The 14,096-nt window shown below is 42.8% G+C and overlaps 1 long non-coding RNA gene across 1 annotated transcript; it reads right to left on the bottom strand.

The window, feature by feature from the left end:
- Positions 1-1,459: 1,459 nt before the first annotated feature.
- LOC138756247 (uncharacterized) lies at positions 1,460-13,686 on the bottom strand. The gene is made up of 3 exons (XR_011352906.1): positions 13,484-13,686; positions 12,194-12,315; positions 1,460-2,027 (listed from the first exon to the last, which is right to left on the bottom strand). It is a non-coding gene; the product is annotated as an uncharacterized lncRNA (long non-coding RNA).
- Between the last annotated feature and the right edge of the window lie 410 nt (positions 13,687-14,096).

Raw genomic sequence — 14,096 nt, 5'->3', positions numbered from 1 at the left:
CTCACAAACTGTTTTGGTGGTTTTCATTTGTAAATGTGGCAAATTCCATTTTGGGAATGGATTTCTTCTCTCATGTTTCATTGATGTATTTTAAAAAATCACTGTTTTGTGGACTGCAGTTCTTGAATGCAAGTGAGCTGCATTTGTTGTCCCTCCAATATCATCTGCCACCTGACAAGCCTTTAACCTGGCTTCTGCCCTTTCCAAGCCTTGCTCAAGTGTGACCGCATCGTATCGCCATACAGACATGCAATAAGCTACCATATAGAGTCTCAGGGTATACGAGACGGGAGCTCGTTGTACCCCCAGACTATCTTAAAATCGTACAATTGGAATTGCAAGAGTTGGGCATAGTTCACAGATCTGACAACTGCTGGGATTCACCATTGCATATGGTTCTGGATAAAAACTGGGGATTGGCAACTTTGCAGTGATTATCCTGCCATGAACAATTCGACTGTGCCTGACTGATACCATCTTCCCAATTACCAAGACTTCTCAGCAAACCTCCACGGCAAATATGTATTTGCCAAAATAGATCGAGTACGTGCTTACTATTAGATTCAATTTGAGGTTTCTGATGTCACGAAGACTGTAGTGATGACGCCTTTCAGCATGTTTGAGTTTCTGAGAATACCATTCGGTCTATGGAATGCAGCTCAGACATTCCAGCAGTTCATGGACCACGGACTCAATGGCCTTTGATTTTATTGGTGGTTGTTTTCATCGAGGAGATTCTGGTTGCAAGTGTGGATGAAAAGGAGCACAAGTGCCCCCTTTTCTCATGGTTCCAGAGGCTTGAGGAATTTGGCATCGTGATCAATCCCAGTCAAGTGTTTTGAGGGCTGCTGATCTTCTATTGTTGGGACATAGAGTTACGCAACATAGTATTTTTCCTGATGAATCGAAAGTGAGTGGAAGTTGAGAATTTCCTACACCTGTTACGTTTGGCCAGTTGCGATTTCTTTTAGGCATGATGAATTTTTATTGCTGTTTCCTGGTGAATGCCGCAGTATCCCTATGACCTCTTACTGAACTACTAAAGGGATCTGATGTCTGTTTCCAAAAAAGGCCTTAACTTTGGGAGACAATGTTGTGTATGCTTTCCATGATGTGAAAACTGTTCTTACAATGCCACTATGCTCGTACATCAAAAGCCCAATGCCTTGCTCTCTCAGCACAGATGCATCTGTTAGTGTTGTGGGAGCAGTGTTAGAATGATGAGGGTGAGGGCATTTGGAGCCTCTGGTGTTCTTTTTCAGCCAAGCTCTCACCGGCTCAGGCAAAGTACAATACGTTTGTGCGAAGACTCTTAGCTATCTATCTTGCAGTGAAACATTTCAGTTTTTAAAAAATATATATTTATAGTTTTGTATACAGTGCAATATAATAATAGAATCGAATTGAATTAATACTTATAATTATTAAAATAGAATAAAAAATAAATGGTTGTACTGTACATAAAAGTGAGAAGAGAAAAAACGTAGACAAGAAAAAAGAATATAGATTATATGTGCAAATCGACTATAATAAATACCCCCCTCCATGCCCTACCCTCCCAAAAAGAAAGACAGGATATTATTAAAATAGTAGAATTAAACCAACACGATAAGGTTCAACCATTAAGATTAACGAAAAGGTGGGGTGTAGAAGAGAAAACATTAGCTATCCAAACCCATAATATCTAAATAAGGTTTCCATATTTTTAAGTATGTTTCATTCCCATTTCTATCTTATAAATCACCTTTGCTAAGGGAATACAATTTTGCATCTCGTTCCAACAATCAATTTTAAGATGAGATTCAGATTTCCATGTAATTGCTATACATCTCCTGGCCACCGGCAATGCAACTTTCAAAAAATAATTGATTTTTTGAGAACTTGAATTGGAGTTCCAAATCATAGACATTTCCCAAAAGAAAAATCTCAGGTGTTGTTCCAAAAACTTGCCCACATCTTTCCAAAATGATGTTACCTTGGTACATGACCAGGTTCAATGTATAAACATACGAATTTCTGTGCGACATCTGAAACATAAATTTGAAAAATGTGGAATAAATTAATTTATGTGTCATTAAATATAATTGATAAATAAATTCATAATTAACTAATCTATAAAAAAAACATTAATTATTTCCATCTTACTGTCCTAAGAAATGTCAGACCAGCAAAAAGGACCAATATCAATTCCCAAATCCAATTCCCATCTTCTGATTTATTCAAATCTGGTTTGGAGATTCCTCCTGAAGTAGAAGATCCAATTTAGAAATAAGTTTCTTTGTAAGTCCCTTATGAAGCGTAATCTCCAATCCAGTATTTCAGGTTTTTATTGGAAGGTCATCCTTTTACCATTTATACAGACCACCAGCCTCTTACACATACTGCAAGAACAAGCACACATGTCTATTTTCCCAGAGAGATTCGGCACTTGGACTTCATCCTACAATTTTCATCGGACATACAGCACCTCTGAGGAGAAGTGAATGCTGTGGCTGGTGTCCTATCCAGGTGCGACATTACATACATCTACTGCCATTGATTTTACTGCCATGGCTCATGCACGGTGCATTGATCCCGATCTTATCCGGTGTCACCAGATCAACTCTGGTCTCCATCTTCAACAGGTGACCCTGGATGAATCCAGTGAAAAGTTGGTCTGTGATTTTACTTTCCACAGGAAGGCCTAGGCCATTTGTGTGGGAGAATTATCTCTTCACTATCTCTCTACCTGGTAGAAGAGCATCAATCAAACTAGTTAAGGAACATTTTACCTGGCTTCGTGTTAAATGGAATGTTGTTTTCTGTGCAAGAACCTGCTTGCTGGGTCAATGTTCTAAAGTCTTCATGCACCTGAAATTCAAGCTGGGGGACTTTGCTGTTTTGGATTCCCGTTTCCAGCATGTGCACCTTGTGGCTTGGAAGGCCTACTTCCTCCATCTCAGGGATCTACTTATCTGCTCACGTGTGAGGTCGAGACTAGCAGGTGGCAGGAGAAAATTCCTATAGCATCTTTCAGGTGCATGGACGCATATAATGCGTGGGAGAAAAGGCTGGGGGGGGGGGTACAGCTGGGACATTCAGGTGGGCACGGAGAAGATGCCTTTCTGTCACCTGAATATGCAGACAGATGGAGAGCTGTGTCCGAGCAAATGCTGGCTCCTGTTCACTGTGGCCTAGTCACACCCACGCTGCCTTGACATCATTTGCAGTGCGTCGTGGCTGAAGCTGGAAGGAACATAAGATGAGGATCATAGAGGAGAGAAGAGAAATGCTTATGGGGATGTTGGCAGCCTGTGTCAGTGTCCAGGACGAGATGTGCTTCATTGAGACCATGAAATACGTTGAGGTTGTGAGAGATGAGAAAAACTGATATAAAAATATGAACATGAAGAAACTAAAATTGATACATGGGTAAATGAATGAAGCCAGTATTAACAGGATGAGACATGGATATTAGAATGCAGGAAGCAGAATCAGTCTGAGTAAGATAAGAATCTCCTAGCCTTCAGACAGAATCAGCAAGTTCACTGAATGAATGAGATAGGATAGACAATAGATAATAGAATGTAGGAAGTAGAGTTAGTCTGAATGAGATAAGGGTCTTCAAGCCCCAGATAGAATTAGCAGGGTTGCATATGTAATTAGTAAACCTTAGACAGTATTAGCCAGTTCTACATATGAAGTGGACACAGCCCTGAGAGTAGGGAAGGTGTAAATTAGAACAAAGACAGGGTTGTGAATAAGGACAATGACATGATAAGACACTGACAGGATACCCCCTGGTCCTCCAAGAAACAGCACGTAGGCAGGCAGGATAATGCCAAACCTCTCCAGGAGGCAGAAGAATGTGAGATGAACTGTATAAAAGTTGGGTGAGCCCCAGTGTATGTGTGTATTCCCAGGGTAAGGGGAAGCACCCAACTTTGAATTGTTGTATAATAAATGTTCTTTGTTCTCAATTTTTGTCTCGAGCAATTTCTGTGAAGGTACTTCTGTTTCTAACAAATGGGGGATCGTCCGGGATCCCACTCCCTCGACTGACAGAGTGCCCAACGACAGGGGTAGGTGCACCCCAGCTGATTCAGCTGGACTCACGGACGGAGGGTGACTGGTCAGTGGATGAAGCGAGTGATATCCGATAAGAGGCATTGAGAACAAACAACGAGAGGACGTTAAGGAAGCGTGCTAGAGCTTGCTACTGGAACTCGGTAAGAGGAATTTTACTTGCCTGTTAGTATGGGAAGTGTGGGTAGCAAGGAAGAGAATCCTGGTGAAGGATGTGAGAATCAGATAACCAAACAAAGCCCGTTGGGATTAATGTTATCTGATTGGGGCACGGGAAGAACCCGTGGAAAGGACAAACTGACCATGGTCAGGTATTGTTGTGTGGAATGGGTTAAAAGCCCGATTAAGGGGAGCTCTGTATACTGGCCAAAGCTCGGATCCGAGGATGACTGGATGTGTCAAGCATTGAACATCTGGCTCTATCAAAACCAGAGAGATAATCTTGAGAGCAGGGAATATGCAGCCTGCTGGCTCAGGGGATCGTTTGATCAATTGGTTTTGAATGAAAAAGAATGCAAGGACAAGAGAGGTGAGGAATCTTTTGTCCCTGAACCACAAGGATGGGATGTGTTACATTCCCTTCCTCCACCTTATGTTCCTCCTATGCCGGCTCCTATCTTTCCTCCCCCTCCTATGCTCTACCCTTCTGCACCTTCCCCTCCTCCCCCCACAGCTAGAGAAAAGAGAAGAGAGTAGGAATGGTATGATGACCCGTGTGAGACTCTTCAGGAAGAAAGGGCAGAACCCTTTGATTCATTTCCCAGGGAGCAGGAACCTAGACCTAATAAGCCAGAAACTAACTGGATGAGACCTCTGCGGGAAGTTCCCGTGGGAGAGGGTCTCGGTTTCGTAAATGTGCCCTTGACCGTACAGAAGTGCGTAACTTTAAGAAAGAGCTGATTTCCCTGATAGAAGATCCTCAAGGGTGTGCTGAACAATTAGATCAATTTTTGGGACCAAATACATATACCTGGGATGAGTTAACATCTATCTTTAAGACTCTGTTACTTTAGATGAGCGTGGAATGATTCGCCAGGCAGGGATTAGAGTCTGGGATAAGGAACACCAAGGGGGACCAGAGGCGATACCCGGAGAAGCTAAATTTCCCTCGACAAAACCAAATTGGGACAAGAATACTAGTGATGGTCGCACATTAATGGAGGAATATAAGGTTAATTTGATAAGAGGAATCAAGGAATCTGTCCCAAAGGGACAGAATTTTAAGAAAGCCTTTGAGGAGACCCCCTCTGCATTTCTGAATAGATTGCGCACAGCCATACAGCAATATGGGGGTCTGGACATAGAATCCCCAGCAGGGGAACAACTGGTATTAACAGGTTTCGTTACGAACTCAGCCCCAGACATTAGAAGGAAATTACAGAAGACTGAGAATTGGCATGAGCAAGGAATAACCCAGCTTCTACAGATCGCACAAAAAGCATTTGTCCAGAGGTCTGAGGATAAGCAGAAAGGAAAGGCGAAAATGTTAATGCAGGCAGTCAAAGGAGTAGTGGAGGAACAACATGGAAAGGGTAGGGACTGTGTGCCAGCTCCTGGACGTTGTGAGGGGAGCCAGGGGTGGGGAAGTTGGGACCTCAGTAGATGGAGGAGTAGAGGAGGATTCCGGGGACGACGACCATTCCCAGGGCCCTTTAGAAACCCATGTAAAGATTGGGAAACAGGAGCATTTGTCTGTTTTCATTGTAAAAAGGAAGGACACTTTAGGAAAGATTGCCCACTGCGAGCCAGGGAGACGCGATCTTACGCCCTGATGGAAGCAGATTATGAATGGGGGGGTCACGGTTCTCAGTCAATACACACCGTGGGGCTGCACGGAGAACCATTAGTAAATTTAAGCATTGGACCCCACAGTGACAAGATGGTATTTTTAGTTGATTCTGGGGCAGCACAGTCTAGTATTTTACAACAACCCGAGGGTGTTAGGATAGAGGGGACAGTGATAGTTTCGGGAGTAGGAGGAAGAGACTTTACAGTCCCTGTATTAAGAGATGTAAAAATTCAAATGGGAGAAAAGGTAATAACTGAGGATCTTCTACTAGTTCCCCAAGCTGGAGTTTGTTTGTTAGGACGAGATTTACAGGACCAATTGGCTATTGGCACCAGACCACAGGAATCAGATATCGGGGTTCAATTATATGTATTAAGCGAGGAAGATCGAGAACTTATAAATCCGAGAGTATGGGCAGAAAAGGGCAATAGAGGAGTGTTAGATATTCCTCCCCTACAAGTTACTTTAAAAGACTCTCAAGTAATTCGACGAAAACAGTACCCAATTCCTATGGCTGGCCGATAGGGGCTGCAGCCAGTAATTGACCATTTGGTGAAGGATGGTATACTCGAATCTTGTATGTCACCTTTTAATATCCCAATTTTACCTGTCCAAAAACCAGACGGTACCTATCGATTAGTGCAGGACTTGAGGGAGCTGAACAAAATTATTCTCACCCGTCACCCAGTTGTACCTAATCCCTATACGATAATGGGTAAAATCGATCCCCATAATAAATAGTTTAGTGTCATTGATCTCAAAGATGCTTTCTGGACCTGTCCATTAGCCACAGAGAGCAGAGACATGTTTGCCTTTGAATGGGAAAACCCTTTTACTGGACGTAAGAATCAATACCGGTGGACTGTCCTTCCTCAGGGCTTTACAGAATCACCAAATTTATTTGGTCAGGTCTTAGAACAGATACTAGATGAGGCTCCTCGGAGAGAGAATTGTCAGTTGATACAATACGTTGATGACTTGTTAATTACTGGAAGAACGTACGAATTAGCTAAACAGTTTACTGTTGAACTTTTAAATTTTCTAGAGAATAAGGGTCTTAGAGTGAGCAAGTCCAAATTACAATTTGTTCAATCAGAAGTTAAATGCTTAGGTCATCTGGTAAGTCAGGAAACTAGGAAAATAAGTCCAGAGAGGATACGTGGTATTCTGCAGATTCCCCCTCCCAAGAATGCCCAAGAACTTAGGAAATTCCTTGGTTTAGTGGGATACTGTAGAATCTGGATTGAAGATTATTCTAGCCTGGTCAGATTTCTCTATGATAAACTCGCGACTGTAGGGGGCGAAGCTGTTGTCTGGACAGAGGAAGAGATTAAAGATTTTAACTTCGTGAAACAGAGCATTATTAGTGCCCCAGTCTTGGCACTACCCGACTTAAATAAGCCTTTTGACTTATATAGCAATGCGAAAGGAGGTGTAGCTACCAGAGTACTAACACAAGAGAGGGCAGGTTATAGACAGCCAGTTGCTTTTCTATCAAAATTTTTAGACCCCATTTGTCGTGGTTGGCCAGAATGTGTGCAAGCCATCGCAGCCACTGCTATTTTAGTTGAGGAAGGACAAAAGATTACGTTTGGTGCCCCGATGATAGTTCACACCCCTCACACAGTCTGCAATATTCTCTTACAACGTGCTGGAAGGTGGCTCACAGACTCTAGAATTTTAAAATATGAAGCGATCCTAATGGATAGGGATGATTTGACCTTGATTACAACTAAAAACCCCAACCCAGCAGCCTTCTTGGTCACTCCAAATTCTGACAATACCATAAATGAATTAGAGCATGTGTGTTTAGAAGTTATAGATTTACAGACCAAAATTAGAAAGGATTTAAGTGATGAACCTTTACAGGAGGGTGAAAGATGGTTCATTGATGGATCTTCACGCTGCATTGATGGCACTCGCTATAGTGGGTATAGTGTAGTGGATGGGAAAGAAGGAGTGGTGATTGAAGCCGGTCGCCTCCCTGGTCATTGGTCAGTGCAATCTTGTGAATTATATGCCCTCTGTAGAGCACACCAGGGTCTAGAGAGCAAGGTGGGTACTATCTACACGGACTCTAAGAACGCTTTTGGTGTAGTGCATACCTTTGGGAAGATCTGGAAAGAACGGGGAATGATAACTGGTAAAGGACAGAAATTGGTCCATGAAAACTTAATTGTCCAATCCCTGGATGCTCTTACACTACCTAACGAAATAGCTGTAGTACGTGTACGAGGCCATCAAAGTGGTGACAGTCTCGAAGCCCAGGGGAACAGACAGGCAGATGCAGCTGCCAAACAGGCTGCACTAGCAGAGAAAATTGACATGCACCTGTTACTGCCCACCCCACTAGAGGTTAAAAAGACTCCCATCTTTTCACGGGAAGAGGAGGTCTCCATGAAAGACCAGGGTATGCGCCAAACTGCTGATGGGTTGTGGTGGACGTCAAACAGACGTCAAGTCCTGAACAAAGCCTTGGCTCGCCAAATTGTAGATCAGATACACCAACAGACACACTGGGGAACCCAGGCACTTTTCGATACTTTTGCACTATCCCTTTATTGCTTAGGCATATATACAATAGCCAAACAAAGTACTCGGGGTTATCCGATCTGTCAGAGAGTAAATAAGAAATCTATGCGCCAGGTAATGTCAGGCGGTCGCGATATAGCCGTACGCCCATTTCAACAGATACAAATTGACTTTACAGAACTTCCTAAGATAGGAACTTACAAATACCTCCTGGTGATGGTAGATCATTTCACACGATGGGTTGAGGCTTTCCCGACCCCTAATGATCGTGCCAGCACTGTTATCAGAATACTAATGGAATCTGTGATTCCATGATATGGTATGATTCAAACCATTGACTCGGATCGAGGTACACATTTTACCTCTCAGGTACTCCAGGGTGTGTGCAAGAGACTGGGAATAGACTGGCAGCTACATACCCATGGCACCCCCAGAGCTCAGGTCGGGTTGAACGAATGAATCAAACGTTGAAAAATCTGCTCACTAGACTTCATGAAGAAACTGGCCTCTCCTGGATTAAATCTTTATCCTTAGCTCTAATTAGAACTTGCACAGCCCCTCGTAAGGACCTTGCAATCTCACCATATGAAATGATGTTTGGTCTTCCGTACATGGGATTCCACACTGATACCCCTATCCCTGAGGCTAATGACCAATACATTTCTAAATTTTTACAGGGGCTTTCTACTTCTCTCCACGACTTGAGACAGAAGGGTTTATTAGCTCAAACTCCGCCCCTGGAGTATCCTATTCATTCTATTAAACCGGGTGATTGGGTTTATGTCAAAGCATGGCAAGATAACCAACTGAAACCTGTCTGGGATGGCCCCTACTGTGTACTTTTGATTGCAGACACTGCCGTGCAAACGAAAGAAAAAGGCTGGAGCCACATCCAACGAATTAAACCAGCTACTGAACCACAGAATACCGACATTGATAATCTACCCTCCATCTGGCATGCAGTCCTTCATCCTTCTGATCTGAAAGTTACACTACACCATCAAAAAATGCCTTAAAGTTGTTTTTACCATTTACTGTATTGTTTAATTCTTGGTTCTCCATTTCTGCGACATCACGTAATTACTCACAATGTTTTAAGTCCTCCTGAAATGGGCCAGCAGAGGTGACAATTATTTTCCTTTAGAATGTAGACAGGGCATAGATTTAATGTATAGTCATAGTGGGGTATGGGTTAACAAGGGATTCCAATACGGACCAGGGGAACTGAACAGCTTTAGTGGAGTGCATTTAATTTCTCTCTTAGCCTACACAGGTATTAAAGACAGGAATTTTAAAGCGATAGCACAAAGGAGATGGTGGGACAAAGACAGACAGAATGGTAGTCAGGATTGTAAATGTCACAGAGAGAGAGAGTTAATACATATGCTAATGTACACAGACAGGCTTGGACTCACAAGTTCAATGATACTCATGCTAATCTTAGCAGACAAGCTGCAACACACAGGTTAAACGATAAGAAACAACCCTCCCCAGCTTGGTCTCTTCTCAAACATCCTTTGGGTCCCTCAGACATTCAGAATGTTAAGTACCACCTCATTAAGGCAACTTCCAGTTGTAAACGACGTAAGCTGCTACAGAATGCTAAAGCTGCTTGCCAGTTAAATCGTTTAATCAGACTCCAGGCGGCCTTGGGCATCACCATCGAACGGATAGCAATGGCCCTGAATTTAGGGGCTGAAGAAAAACGACAGATACGAGCCACAGTTCAACAAAACTGCCTGGCTCTCGATTACTCGTTGGCTGCTGAAGGCAGCGTTTGTGAAAGACTGGTTAAGGACAATGCTCAAAACGGTCAGGCAGTTAAAGACACTTCTTCATGAGTTCCGACATCTTCCCATTCTCAGGTACAGACTTGGCAACCTTGGTCCGGTATGGGATGGACTAGACTCTTTATTGCTAACTGGAGACTGATACCCACAGCCCTTATAGCAGCTGGACTCGCTATTCTGACCATTATGGTGCTCCCCTACCTAAAGACTTGTGTGCAGTATTTAATTCATCGACCCCTTTGTCAGAGCGCTATCACCCAAAGGATGTATGTTCCCCAACTTCTGTCTGAGGATACTGAGACTGCAGTCCGTTTACTGACCAGCTGGGAAAAACACCAAGTTACCAAGTAAGACATTTTCAGTTAAGAGATCAGTAATACTGATCTAAAAGAAAAGTGAGGATTGTAAGAGATGAGAAAAACTGATATAAAAATATGAACATGAAGAAACTAAAATTGATACATGGGTAAATGAATGAAGCCAGTATAAACAGGATGAGACATGGATATTAGAATGCAGGAAGCAGAATCAGTCTGAGTAAGATAAGAATCTTCTAGCCTTCAGACAGAATCAGCAAGTTCACTTGAATGAATGAGATAAGGATAGACAATAGATAATAGAATGTAGGAAGTAGAGTTAGTCTGAATGAGATAAGGGTCTTCAAGCCCCAGATAGAATTAGCAGGGTTGCATATGTAATTAGTAAACCTTAGACAGTATTAGCCAGTTCTACATATGAAGTGGACACAGCCCTGAAGGTAGGGAAGGTGTAAATTAGAACAAAGACAGGGTTGTGAATAAGGACAATGAGGACAATGTCATGATAAGACACCGACAAGATACCCCCTAGTCCTCCAAGAAACAGCACGTAGGCAGGCAAGATTGCCTAATGCCAAACCTCTCCAGGAGGCAGAAGAATGTAGGGGGGGGGGGGGGGTTATTCCTATACTGAGATGAACTGTATAAAAGTTGGGTGAGCCCCAGTGTATGTGTGTATTTCCAGGGTAAGGGAAAGCACCAAACTTTGCATTGTTGGAAAATAAATGTTCTTTGTTCTCAATTTTTGTCTCGAGCAATTTCTGTGAAGGTACTTCTGTTTCTAACAAGGTTCTTCTCAGCTCCATGTGGTCTGAACAATGCATAAGTGAGATTAGTGGATGATCCCTGCAAAGATTGTAGGCCAAAGAGCGGTAGTTCGAGGTGGAAAGGCTTGTAAAGTGTAGGTGCCGCAGATGGAGGTGAATGCTGCTTGTCAGTCAATTAGCCATGATAAGAAATCGGTCTCTATGGAGGTTGCACAGATCTCAGGGAGCTGCATTCTGGAGTAACATTCTCACCAAATTTGATGATGACGAGTGGAGGAGACATTTCCGTATTACACGTGGCACCAACTATGTGCTGGAACTCATCGAACCTTATCTGCATCCACATAGACCACATGCGCAGCATCTATTGGAGCTGGGAATTCGACTGGCTGTGGCTCAGTGGTGGTATGCAACCTCTTGTGAGTATTGATCCATCAGTGCCATTTTGGGATAGGTGTCAGAACTTGTGTGCATGGTGGTACGGCAGGTGACAGGATCCTGGAAGGGTGTCCTCGGTAAGCATTTAATCTCCCTGCCAAGTGGAACACGCCTCCAGGAGATAACTGATGGCTTTGCAGAAAGATGCTACCCAATGTGTGCTGGCGCCATTGATGGGTCACATATTCCCATTATTACCCCCAGCATGGACCCAACGGCTTACTACAATCCAAAGGGTGACACTCTGTAATTCTCCAAGTGGTTGTTGACCACAAGTTCTGGTGAGTTAGAGCCCTGACCTTTTGTTTTTTTGTCATCTCGCATGGCCATGTCCACAGGTACAGGCTACTTTATTTGTTAAGTGGCAGCTTCTTGGATGTGTTTGTGCATTGCCCTGGTAACACGCATGTTGCACGTGTGCTTCCCCCCCCATACAAAAAGACGGAGGAGCAAGCTGGATCCCTCTTTGCATGCGATGAGTATGGTAACCCTTACATGCTTCTCACGGTGATGTTCATGCCTCGTGGGTAAATGGGCAGGTTGGTGAACTAAGTATCTCTGTACTTTTGTGCCCACAGTTGTCCAAACATGTTGATGGAGTGGAGGACCCAGCTCACCTTTAAAAAAAAACGTTTTAAGAAGAAGATAAAATGAATAGCAACAAGAAAAAAGGTTTTTATACATCTTGAAAACCCCCCTTCCCACCCGCTTCAGCCAGCCCCCTCAAGGTGAGCCAAAAAACATAAAACATATTTCCAAACGCATATATTTGAAATAGAATGATCACATTTTAACAAAAATAGAGAAATTATTTTGTAAATTGTTATTTTCTCCATATAAATACAAGATCTTAATTCATTCTGCCAACCCACTATATTAATCTCTGCATTGGCTTTCCAAGTAATTGCTACAAATTTTTGTGCCACAGATAACGCCAAACGTACAAATGCTATTTGAAACTTATCCAACCCTAAGCCAGTCAAACAAACCCTATCACCCAACAAAAAAATCTCTGGATCGAATGGTAATTTAATTTTCAATAATTTCTCCAAAACCAACCTAACTTTTTCCCAAAATGCTTGTATTCTATCTCAAGACCAAACTGCATGCAAAAATGTTCCAGTACTTGACCCACTTCTAATAAATCTGAATGACTAAATCCGTATTTTTTCAATTTCTCAGGAGTCCAGTATAACTGATGCAAAAAATTATAATTAACAAAACCATATCTTACATTAGTCAGTTTAGTTATCCCTTCATGACTCAACCTCCCAATCCTCTTGAGGTATAGCATAAGTTAAATCGCTTTAACCATATAACCATATAACCACTTACAGCACAGAACAGGCCAGTTTGGCCCTACTAGTCCATGCCGTAGCAAATCCCCATCCTCCTAGTCCCACTGAGCAGCACCCGGTCCATACCCCTCTAGTCCCCTTCTATCCATGTAACGAACCAGTCTTTCCTTAAATGTTACCAATGATCCCGCCTCAACCACGTCTGCAGGAAGCTCATTCCACATCCCCACCACCCTCTGCGTAAAGAAATTTCGCCTCAGGGGGCGTGGCAAGATGGCGTAAGGATCAGACGTGCCTTACAGTCCTCTCCTGACTCTATCTTATTGTTTTGTCTAGAAATGCCCGTTAAAATTCTTTAAAAGTTTAGATAACTTCAGTGCTGTTAATTTAACTTATGATGGTACAATTGGTGGAAAAGAGCAAAAAAAAAATGACAACAGATTATCAAAAAACTACATTTTCCAAAAGTTCAAGTTTTGGAGCCTACCTATAGGAAAGACATCGATACTCAGCCTGAAATGAATCCCAGGAGAAAGGTACTGCTTTCGGATGTAGAGTTCAATATTACATCGGTAGAGCCCTCTAAAGAGGGCGCCAAACAGCCTTTAGAACAAAGAGTTACTCAGGTTCGCACATGTGCAGTAGCATCTGACGGCAATGTTACGAATGAATCACTTGTAGTAACATCAGTTGAAGTACCGGCTGGGGAAAGGCATTTGTCAACTGTAGTGGTGGCACTGCAAACTGCACCTTTTGAGATAAAATAACCTATACAACTTGATGTACTGGGAGAAATTAACACATTATGGACTGGGGAAAATCCCGGCCAGCGTCCTCCAGTCATTGCTGGAGAGGCTGTGGCTGGGGTTTCCACACGCAGCTATACTACAAGGAAGGCAACCAGAATGAAAGAAGCAACAGAAGACCCTTTGGTTATGCAGAAGAAGCAGGAATCTGTTGAGCCAGAATCTCTTCCAATTGAAAAGATTCTTGTGAATCTTGAATCTAAATTATCTTATACAATGCAGGGATTATCTAAGATTATGACTGAACTTGGTACTAGGTTCAATACTCTGATGGAAATAAATTCTCAACAGATG

This window comes from Narcine bancroftii, chromosome 3 (assembly GCF_036971445.1).
Source record: "Narcine bancroftii isolate sNarBan1 chromosome 3, sNarBan1.hap1, whole genome shotgun sequence".
NCBI classification, from domain to species: domain Eukaryota; kingdom Metazoa; phylum Chordata; class Chondrichthyes; order Torpediniformes; family Narcinidae; genus Narcine; species Narcine bancroftii.
The sequence above is the reverse complement of the archived record's forward strand: the minus strand, read 5'-3'. Positions and strand labels throughout refer to the sequence as shown.